The sequence below is a fragment of the Pinus tabuliformis genome, chromosome 8 (genome assembly GCF_031772625.1).
Source record: "Pinus tabuliformis cultivar Carrire ecotype Pingquan chromosome 8, CPIR1, whole genome shotgun sequence".
Lineage (NCBI taxonomy): Eukaryota > Viridiplantae > Streptophyta > Pinopsida > Pinales > Pinaceae > Pinus > Pinus tabuliformis.
In genome coordinates this window covers 1,307,425,032-1,307,434,965 of record NC_142294.1, presented here as the reverse complement: position 1 = coordinate 1,307,434,965, position 9,934 = coordinate 1,307,425,032, and positions in this window count along the sequence as shown.

Genomic DNA, 9,934 nt, shown 5'->3' with positions numbered 1-9,934 from the left:
CTCAAATGGCTCAAGAGTCACCTGAGGTTGGAGAGGCATCTCATCCCTTTGGGTCGGTTTCCCCATTCTTTGGCATTGGTCACACTGGCCGACATATCTTCTGACATCTTGATGAAGTGTGGGCCAATAGTAGCCTGCCTGCAGGATTTTGAAGGCAGTTCTCTTTGCTGCAAAATGTCCTCCACAAGGCCCATCATGACAGGTGAGGAGGATATCAAAGACTTCCTCCTCCCTTACACAACGCTTAAGATCTGATCGGGGCCAAGCTTGAACAGATTGCCCCCGATCCAAGTAAATGAGGCACTTTTTCTGATGATTCTGCTCTTCTCTCTCGAAGATAGGTGCGGAGGGAACTGTGCTGAAACAAGGTAGTTTGCTATATCAGCAAACCATGGAGAGAGTACTGAAATAGCAAACAGATGTTCATCGGGCATCTGGTCATCCACTGTTCCATCCTCATCTGCAGACAAATCCAATCTAGATAAAAAGTCAGCAACAACATTTTCTCTACCTGGTTTGTCAACAATGGTCAAATCAAACTGCTACAATAAAAGTAACCATCTAATAATACGAGCATTCACATTTGGTTTATTCATTAAATATCTGATTGCAGCATGGTCTGTATGTACAAAGGTTTGATAGCCAGTGATATAGTGTCAGAACTTGTTCAGTGCATGGACCATAGCTAAGAACTCTTTCTTGGTTACAGTGTAATTCAGCTCAGCTTTGGACAAGTTTTTGCTAACAAAGTAAATGGCATATGGAAGTTTCTGCTCAACTTGTCCTAAAGTTGCACCTATGGCTTTGTTCGAGGCATCAGTGTGGATGTGGAAAGGTAGGGCCCAGTTTGGACCTCTCAGGATTGGGGCTGACACCAACTTGTCCTTCAATTCATTCAAATCCCTCTGACAATCGTCAGTCCAATTAAACTCCACATCTTTTGCCAACAGGCCAAACAATGGCGAGGCTAGCTTGCTGAAGTCTTTAATGAATCTCCGGTAATATCCTGCCAATCACAAGAAACTCCTAACATCTCTTACTTTTTGAGGAGGTGGAACCTTCTTGATGAGAGAAATTTTGTTAGGATCCACCTGTAACCCTTGGCAAGAGATGGTATGGCCTAGCACGGTCCCTTCAGTCATTAGGAATTCACATTTTTCAGGACTAAGGGACAAGTTCATCTCAATGCATTTGGTTAGGACTTTTCCCAAATTGGACAATGCTTCCTGGAAGTTGGCCCCATAAGGAGTGAAGTCATCCATGTAGATTTCCACTGCATCATGGACCAGCTCCGAGAAGATGCTTAAGACAGCTCTCTGGAAGGTAGCAGGAGCATTGCATAGCCCAAAGGGAAGGACTCGGTAGGAAAAGGTACCCCAAGGACAAGTGAAGGTGGTCTTATCTTGGTCTTCTGGGCTGATTTGGATTTGGTTGTACCCGCTAAACCCATCCAGGAAAGAGAAGAACTTCTTTCCTGCCAGTCCATCCAACACTTGATCTATGAAAGGTAGAGGGAAATGGTCTTTCTTGGTAGCTTTGTTCAGTTCTCGGTAGTCCACACAGATTCTCCATTTCCCATTTTTCTTGGGAACCAACACCAGAGGGGACACCCATTCACTATCTGAGATGGGGTAGATGAATCCCGCATCCAACAGTTTTTGCAATTCTTCCTTGACAATGTCCTTAAGGGTTGGATTCATTCTCCTCTGGGGTTGCCTAACTGGTTTGCAATCCTCTTTGATGTATATGTGATGGGTACAGACCGAAGGATGGACTCCTTTCATCTCCTTATAGCTCCAAGCAAAAGCATCTAGGTGGCTGGCCAACAGGCTACACAGCTCCTTTTCCTGAGAAGGAGACAGGGAGGAGCTGATTTTTAACGTTCTCTCAGGGCCGAACTCCACATTCTTGACTCTGGGAGTGACAGGGTTGGTTGTACAAAGATCCACTAAGGTGCTAGCTTGGGCATCCTCCACCAGTTTCTCTAAGGATAGTGCACTGGAAGGTGGATTCTGGATCAGGGTCTCGATCAAGTCATCCTCGGTTGGGGGGTCTCTTCTAGTGGTATCTAGGGTGCACAGAGGTGCTGAGTACACCTCGTCTTCCTCTCCTTCTTCCAACCAGAGTGGTAAGTCATGTTCTAAGGAGGGTTGGGCAGGAGGGTATAGGACAAGTTGCTTGGACATAGGACCATTTTTGATGGTCATATTTCCTGCACGGCAACTTATGTAAGCATCTGCAGTGGCTAACCAAGGCCTTCCCAAAATGAGAGGATATCCAGTAAGTTTTGCCTTTGGTTGCAAAACCAGGAAGTCTGCAGGGTATTCCCAAGAGTCAATAGAGACCAAGACATCCTCCACAATCCCTTCGAGAGTCACGATGGAGCAATCTGCTAGTTGCAGTACGGTCGAGGTCTTCCTCAAGGAACCCTGAAGATTGAGTTTGAGCATGGTATCCCTGGTCATCACATTAATGGCAGCCCCCAGATCAATCAAGGTGTGAGGTATGATGGTGCCATTGATGTGGACATCTACTACAGGACTTCCAAGATCTAGGTATTTTGGGCAGATGACTTGTCCTAACATAAGGTCAGACAGTTGTCCTATGACATTGATGGTTGAGGCATCTTTCTTCCACCTGCCTGGGTGTTTGAAGCACTTTTCCTTAACCAGTTTGTTGTATATCGGCACATCCTTGATGGCTTGGAGAAGTGGTATTTTCACACACAACTGCTTGAGCTCTCCCAGAAGCTCATCCTCTTCTGGGTTGGGTTGTGTGGCTGTTAGTCTCTCAGGAAAGGGTGGAATAGCCTTTGGTTCACTTTCATGTTTATCTTCCTCATCCTCCGGGGGAGGAGGTTGGCGATCCAGAAGGGTCTTTCCAGATCGAAGATTGATCTCCTGGATCTCCACAGCATAGGTAGGACATGATGTTTCCCCAGTGTATACCTGATGGGCCTGTCTATTGTTGGGGTTCGGGTTCGGTTGAGCAGGCATTTGAGGTTGTCTTGGAGGAGCAGGAGGTAAAGGCTGAGGTTGAACTGGTGGTGGAGGAAAAATGGCAGGAGGAGTGTTGTACTGGGGCCTCCACCCCGACTGAGGTGCACTCCACTGAGGCTGTGACTGGGTATGCGAATGGTATGAGTGAGAAGTAGGTTGAGTAGGGTACTGAGGTGGATAAGACCATGGAGGAGGCATGGACCAGGAAGGATGAGCAGGGGGACCCCAGGAAGGCATAGGAGTCGATTGGTTGGGGCTGTAATAAGCTTGAGGTGCCCCTTGCATTCCTTGTTGATAAGGTCTAGAACCTTGTGGCCTCCTTTGGTTGATGAAATAGAGAGGTTCAGTGGGGGCTTCTGTCCCTTGGTACATGGCTTTAAACCCAGGTAAGGTTGGACACTGATTTGTGGGATGGTCCTCCTCACAGACGAAACATACTTCAACCGAATGCAATGGGCATTCGTTCTTAGGGTGTCTCCTTGTGCACCTAGGGCAGAAGACAGCCAAGGCTCTCTCAGCTTCTTCCTTCTTCTGCTGGATCCTGAAGGTGTCCAGCTGCATGGCAATGGTCTGTCTCACCTCACTCTTAAGATCTTCTAATTGGTTTGCAAACTCATGTTTGGAGAAAGGGACACCAGTGGAGAGGAGATTTCCTCTACCTCATTTCCTAGCTGCCCTGGAGTGATTTCTAAACACAGTCTTGATGTCCTCATAAGGCAGTTGGTAAATGTCCCCCCCAACTAACATGTGAAGGGTATCTAAGAGGTCTTCAGGGACTCCTCGGAGCAGGACCAACTTAAGGGATTCAGGGTCAAGTGTGCACCTGGCCCGCTTATAGCTGAGTTGGAACCTCTCCTCGTAATCTTCTAAGGACTCATCATTTCCCATAGTCATCCGAAAGATTTCTCCCTTGGTTTCCTTGGACCTACAGTAATCCCGGTATTTGGTATTGAAAGCTTGCTGCATTTGAGCCCAAGTAGTGATACTATTCCCAGGTAAGCCCATGAACTAGCGTAGTGCTGCATCCTTAAGAGTTAAAGGGAAGAGTTTCAGCTTTTGCTCATCTTCAGTATAGTCATAGGTTCTACAAAGGACAGCAAACTCAAATAGGAAGGTATCAGGATCCTCAGAAGTCAGTCCATGGAAGTGAGGTAAAGCAGAGGGGCTAATGTTCTTCATTTTCATCTCTCCATTGGTCTCTCGGATGGGGAAGGCACCTTCTATTCTTTCATCTTCTCCTCTATTGTCAGCCATAGCTTCAGATGGAGTGGTCTCTAACTCTTCTTCTTCTATAGGATCTTTGTATATCTTAGGATGTTCACCTATAGGTTCTTCTGGGTCACTGTCACCAAAGAAGAGAGAAGGGTGACTCAGTGATGTGGTGGGGGTGTTAGGTAGGAATTTTCCTGATTTATCTCGGTTCCTACGAGGCATGAAATGAGAAAAACTTCTTTTTGATTGCTTTTGCTTTTTCTTGGTACCTGCAAAACTGAAACAGATTGATCTACAACTAACTATAAAGATGCAGAATTAAATTGAAAACAAGAAAGAACTAATCTACTTTGCTCAAATGAAATTGCAGGAATGGAAATGCTAATCTACGCTTGCAGAATTGAAATTGCAGAATTGAAAGGCTATTCTAGGAAAGCAGGAAATACTAATCTATGAAAGCAGGAAATGCTAATCTATGAAAGCAGGAAATACTAATCTATGAAAGCAGGAAATACTAATCTATGAAAGCAGAAGGCAAGAGTAAGAAAGTAGAAGAAAAGCAACAATTACTAATACTCTGACGCTTCCCCGGCAACGGCGCCAAAAAGATGGTGAGCTCCAGTATTGTAGCAATAATGCTACAACTCCTGGGGCTTCCTGTCTCTAATTTTATCAACCCGGTAGTTCGTACAAACTTGGAAGCGACGGTGCTGTATGCACAAGTACTAGCTCTTGTTGCAGCTGTCACTTGGTCAGCTGGCACAAGTCCGCTAGGGCTCAAGCCAACTTCTATATGCTCTCAGAAGAATCTTGCTAAATGATGGACGAAAGCTAGCTCAAAGAGAACTAATCTACTTGGCAAAAATGAACTGAAAGCCAACCAAAACATGGAAACCCTAGTAAACCCTAATCTGACTAGTCTAACCTCTATGATGCAATAGTGAGAGTGCAAATGTCTGAAAATGATGCCATTACTTCTAGTGATGTGAAATGCATGAAATTAAGCTACTTTCAATGAAAAGAACATTGTTTTTATGTTTTTTCTTAAATGGTTGGAGTGATTGTGATTTTGTTCTTATTAGGGTTTGGTTGTGCAGAGGTGGTGCAAAGGGAAGGAAAGCTTGGGAAAGGTCAGGGAGGCTAGGAGAGGTCCCAGGGGATCTCTAACATCATCCCACAGAAGTTCCTCACGTTCAGATGCTCAGCAACCGAGTGAGTGGGCTCCTACAGGATGTCTGCAGGGGATCCTATAGGAAACTCAGGAATCCTACAGGAAGTCTGTTAACTTCTACAGGATGTCCTACCGTGGGCGTTTTGGGTGATGGTGAAGTGATGGAGTGGTATGGGGACACAGGTAAGATGGAGATGGAGCTGGTGATGGCTCAGGAGTAGAGAAATAGGATGGAGAACGAGTGCATGAAGTTGGTTGGTGGATGGAAGGCTAGAACAACGAAAGGTCAAGAAAATGAAGCTACGTGGGAAATGGAAGAGTTGGAAGATAACCGAGCTGAGCAGAGGTCAAGGATGTGGCTTTAGGCGTGGTCAAGACGAAGAAGAAGGAAATGGAATGATATGGAGCAGTGTAAATAAAACAAATTGCTTATGTCTTGCACCAAAAACGAGAATTCATTAACCTGTGCTACCTGTGCTATTAAATCTATGAACAGTAATGTAAACCTTGGAAAGAAGTTGTGCATGGAGGTGTGATGAAAGAGTATGGTTCAAGATTGAAGTGCATGGAAAGATCTATAATGAAAGTGACTGTGTTGCAGCTTGCATAAAGGTAAAAGACTGCGTTTTTTGGTGGTTGGTGTAGACTGCACCCCAATCTCCAAACAGAGATGGCAGTGGGGTCTCTCTCAACCTTTTTTGGGAGCTCCAATGAATTACCACTCTCCTATTCTAATCTAAACAGCGAAAATTGATTTAACCATAAGCTAAACCTACTCAATCTCATTAAAGAAATCAAATCATCAAACTGTGCTCTTGAAATGCATGTTAAAACAAGGAAACAAAGTGCTGGAAAGAAAGGCAAATAACACTACAAGAAGAGGAGGTCTATTGCTCTCAGGTTGGGCCCTAACCTGAGAGCTATAGCTCCCTTAAAAGCTCAGAACTAGATCCAAATCTGCTTGCCTTTATTCATAATCAAAAGTCTAATGTCATGCCAAAACTGGCTTACACAAAAACAAACACCGAGCTGGTAACTCGTGCTCAGAAATTACAAGAGTAATCCAAAAGTTCAAAAAGCTCCTAACATAGGCTACGGCCTGCATATTTATACACAATGAAGATCAGGCTGGCTTCCTCCATTCGTGGGGCTTGGCTGTCCAACTGAAGTCAAACTGCTGTAAAACTGCTGATCCTGTAGAACATGTTGGCTGCCTTTGAGCTCGGTGGGGAGAGCTGTTGGAGCTCGGAGTTAAGGTGAAAATTACGAGGGAAGTCATTTAAGGCTGTAGACAACCTCCCTATAAACCTGCAACGTCACCTTTGCTGTCTCCTTGTCTCCATTTACGTGGTCTTTTGCTCTCTTTAATGCCAAAAACCTGAAATCACCATGTATTAGCCACATAGATATAATGCCTGCCCTTCTTCCTACAAACAACACGAATATACTAAGAAATGAATGCATAAGTGATAAAAGATGAATGGTTGAACAAGATTGGTAGGCCAAAATGAGCCCAAATTGTACCAAAAATTGGGGCTCATCAATGGTAAGAAGAGCATTACAGATTGGACATCAAATTCCTCTTTCACTTTCAAATTACCACAAAAGAATTACAGATTAGACACCAAATTATTTAAGAAAATCATTACAGATTTCATCATTATCACTCCAATTTAATATCCATCGATTGGCAGGGAAAAAACACTACAGTAGCTCAACGCGGTGGGCTTCACGGCTTTCAGAATCGACACTTTGTAAGGCACATACTCTATTAGAGGTGAATACTCTATCAGAGGTGATTTCAGTGCTTTCATCCCCAGATCTTCCACCGACTTGCACGAAACAAGAAGGATATTTAATATCATAGTATAAGCTCCCTCTTCGTTAACCCAATGGGAATTCCCTCGGAATCTTCAAAATCGTGAATGGAAGCAAAAGCATTAATGACTCCATTGATTGGATGTCCACGAACTTGTGGAGTCATGGCAACCACAACCTACACACAACCACCACTTGGAGTAATGTATTTTTTCCAACTCCCACCATTCCCATACATTGATCACTTGAGGCTGGGGATGAGGTTCATTAAACCATGTCAGCAGTTGCTTCTAAGAAACTTCTATGGAAGACCCCACGAAGCCAGAATCTGGTAGAGGTTGAAGAAGCACATCTGCTTGAGGCTCTGCGGACACCTAAATCTGTGCAGCATGGCAACTGTTGAAAGAACAACATCAAGGTGTTTGAAGGGCTCACCAAATCCGGTCTTCCATTGTCTCATATCTACAGTGATTTTGGGGGTGAAAAAGGGGCAACAAGAGGCAGCAACTACTACGTTGTCCTCACCATCTGTTGGCGCTATGGATGGGGACTTTGACTTCTTCTAAATCATCCCTGATCCTTCTCAAACAACCATCCACTAATTTTGGAAGTTGCATTTGTTGATGAAGTGGAAACAGTTGAAATGGCAAAAGAAGAAAGGGGTGAGGTACTGGTAGTAGCAACAGCTTGCCAGGCAGAAAAGGGTGAGGTACAACCAGTTGTAGCAACTTGCCTAGCAGTAATTTTCACTGCGTTGACACGTGTTGTGTTTTAACGATATGGAATGAGGAAAATGGAGGATAGTGATTGGTTGGGTTGAACAGTGTTTGCCAGCCAAATCCATAAAAAGAACACCTTGAATGTAACTAGTAAATTCAAGTTCAGGGTGTAAAAATGTAACAAAGATAATGGAAACTAAAATAAAAAGTTCACACAAATCATATGGTGGGTGTATCCCAACCACAAAGACCATTGATGAAGCGCTTGCACCTTGGGAAGCAAGCCTCAGTGCAAAAGAGTAAAGCATTGTCCTAAAGGGGCAATAGGACTAGGAAATGATAGTTTAGATTTTTAAGTGGTTTCAGAAGAAAAAGTGTTATGAAGTTAATGTAATTCATTATAATATCTTGCTTGTTATTCTAGGAAGAGCACATAAATAGAATCAATTGAAAAGGTTTGGGAAAATATGGTGAAATACAAGGTCTTTCCAACCACCACTTAAATGGGTGGTTTCTAATAATGGTATAATTTGGAAAAAAAAATTGCTAGAGTCCCTAATAATTGCACGTTTTTTTTACATATAAATATATATTTTAAAGAAAAACTATAAAATTATTTTAAATATAAAATGGAGAGCAATTTATGCACACATATCATAATAGCTTTAATAAAAACTAATAATTAAACCAGCCTAGATCCAACCTAACTCCAGATCTACCAAGAGCCGAGAGGTATCAAATCTCTTTTCACTCTAAAAAAGATTTGCACCTCAAGAGATTTGATCCCTTAGGGTGCTTAGTAGATCCAGAGTTAAGATGGATGTAGGTTGGTATCATACCATCCTAATTTGTTAACTAAAACTTGTGTTAAGTTCATTTGTCCAAGGATACGAAAGAGGGCATGATTTATTGTTATTATGAGTAAAGGAGTGTGGAGGTGATCTTGATACTTATTCAAATGCTCTGATAGTTGCTACCATATCAAATAAGACTCTCTCATTGAAAGGGAGAACCAACAATTGTTAGAGTATGACCATAATTTAATTAAAAGAAAATGAAAAAAAATGAATTTACTTAAGTCAATTTTGTCACAGTTACTATAACGGCGTTGGTTTAGGAAACCAAATAATAGTTATCAAAACTATTTTAACTGTGTGTACTTCATTTATGAAACTCGAGAGATTGAGGAGGTTGGTAAACCTAATTGTAAAAATATCTTCCTAACAATAAAATCACTGCATTGCACATGGATGTTTCTTTGACAAATCATCAAGGCTTAACCATGTAAATTATTTATATATTATTTGTTTTAGTCATTATTTATGTCTTAAATGTTTGTACATTCTCTAAAAACCATCAAGTGGTATTAAACCATGGTTAAGAAAGAAAAACATTTTTTTTTGTGAGAGTGGTCGTTGAATGGAGGGAGACTTGTAGTCTCGCAAACATGATTTCACATTGAGTAGCCACTGGACATGTTGAGCAAGAGCCAATTGTTGGTCCCATCAAGTAGGGGTATACTATAGAGGATGTCGAGTGTGGTTTCTTCAAGCCAAACAAGATGTGAGCCATTGGGTCAAGTCATAGATGTCATTAAAAGAAAAGGATAAAAAAAGGTAGTGTCGTGTAGTCCATGAGGACTCCTTGGAACATGTAGTAGAGGCCCACACATAGAAATAATCCGATGCAACAACAAACCTAAGCCGCAAATAAAAAATCATCCAACTTTAATCCATGAAGTGGAAGAAAACCCTAGCCAAAAATTGAAACCCATGGAATCAATGAAACATATGGCTATGAAGCCAAAGAAAGTCTGGAGCAAGTTGAAGTTGAGTATGAGAAGTTGCAAGTAATAAATTAGATATGCCTATTTTTGAAATTTCATGGTGTTTATTTATTTTTTGGTTGAAGTCAATAGACCTTAGTGGAGCAATTTTTTTAGAGGGAAAAGATGTGTGTGTGAAATTAAAAAACAATAAGGGTGGCAATATATAGCCAAAGAGAATGTGAACCTT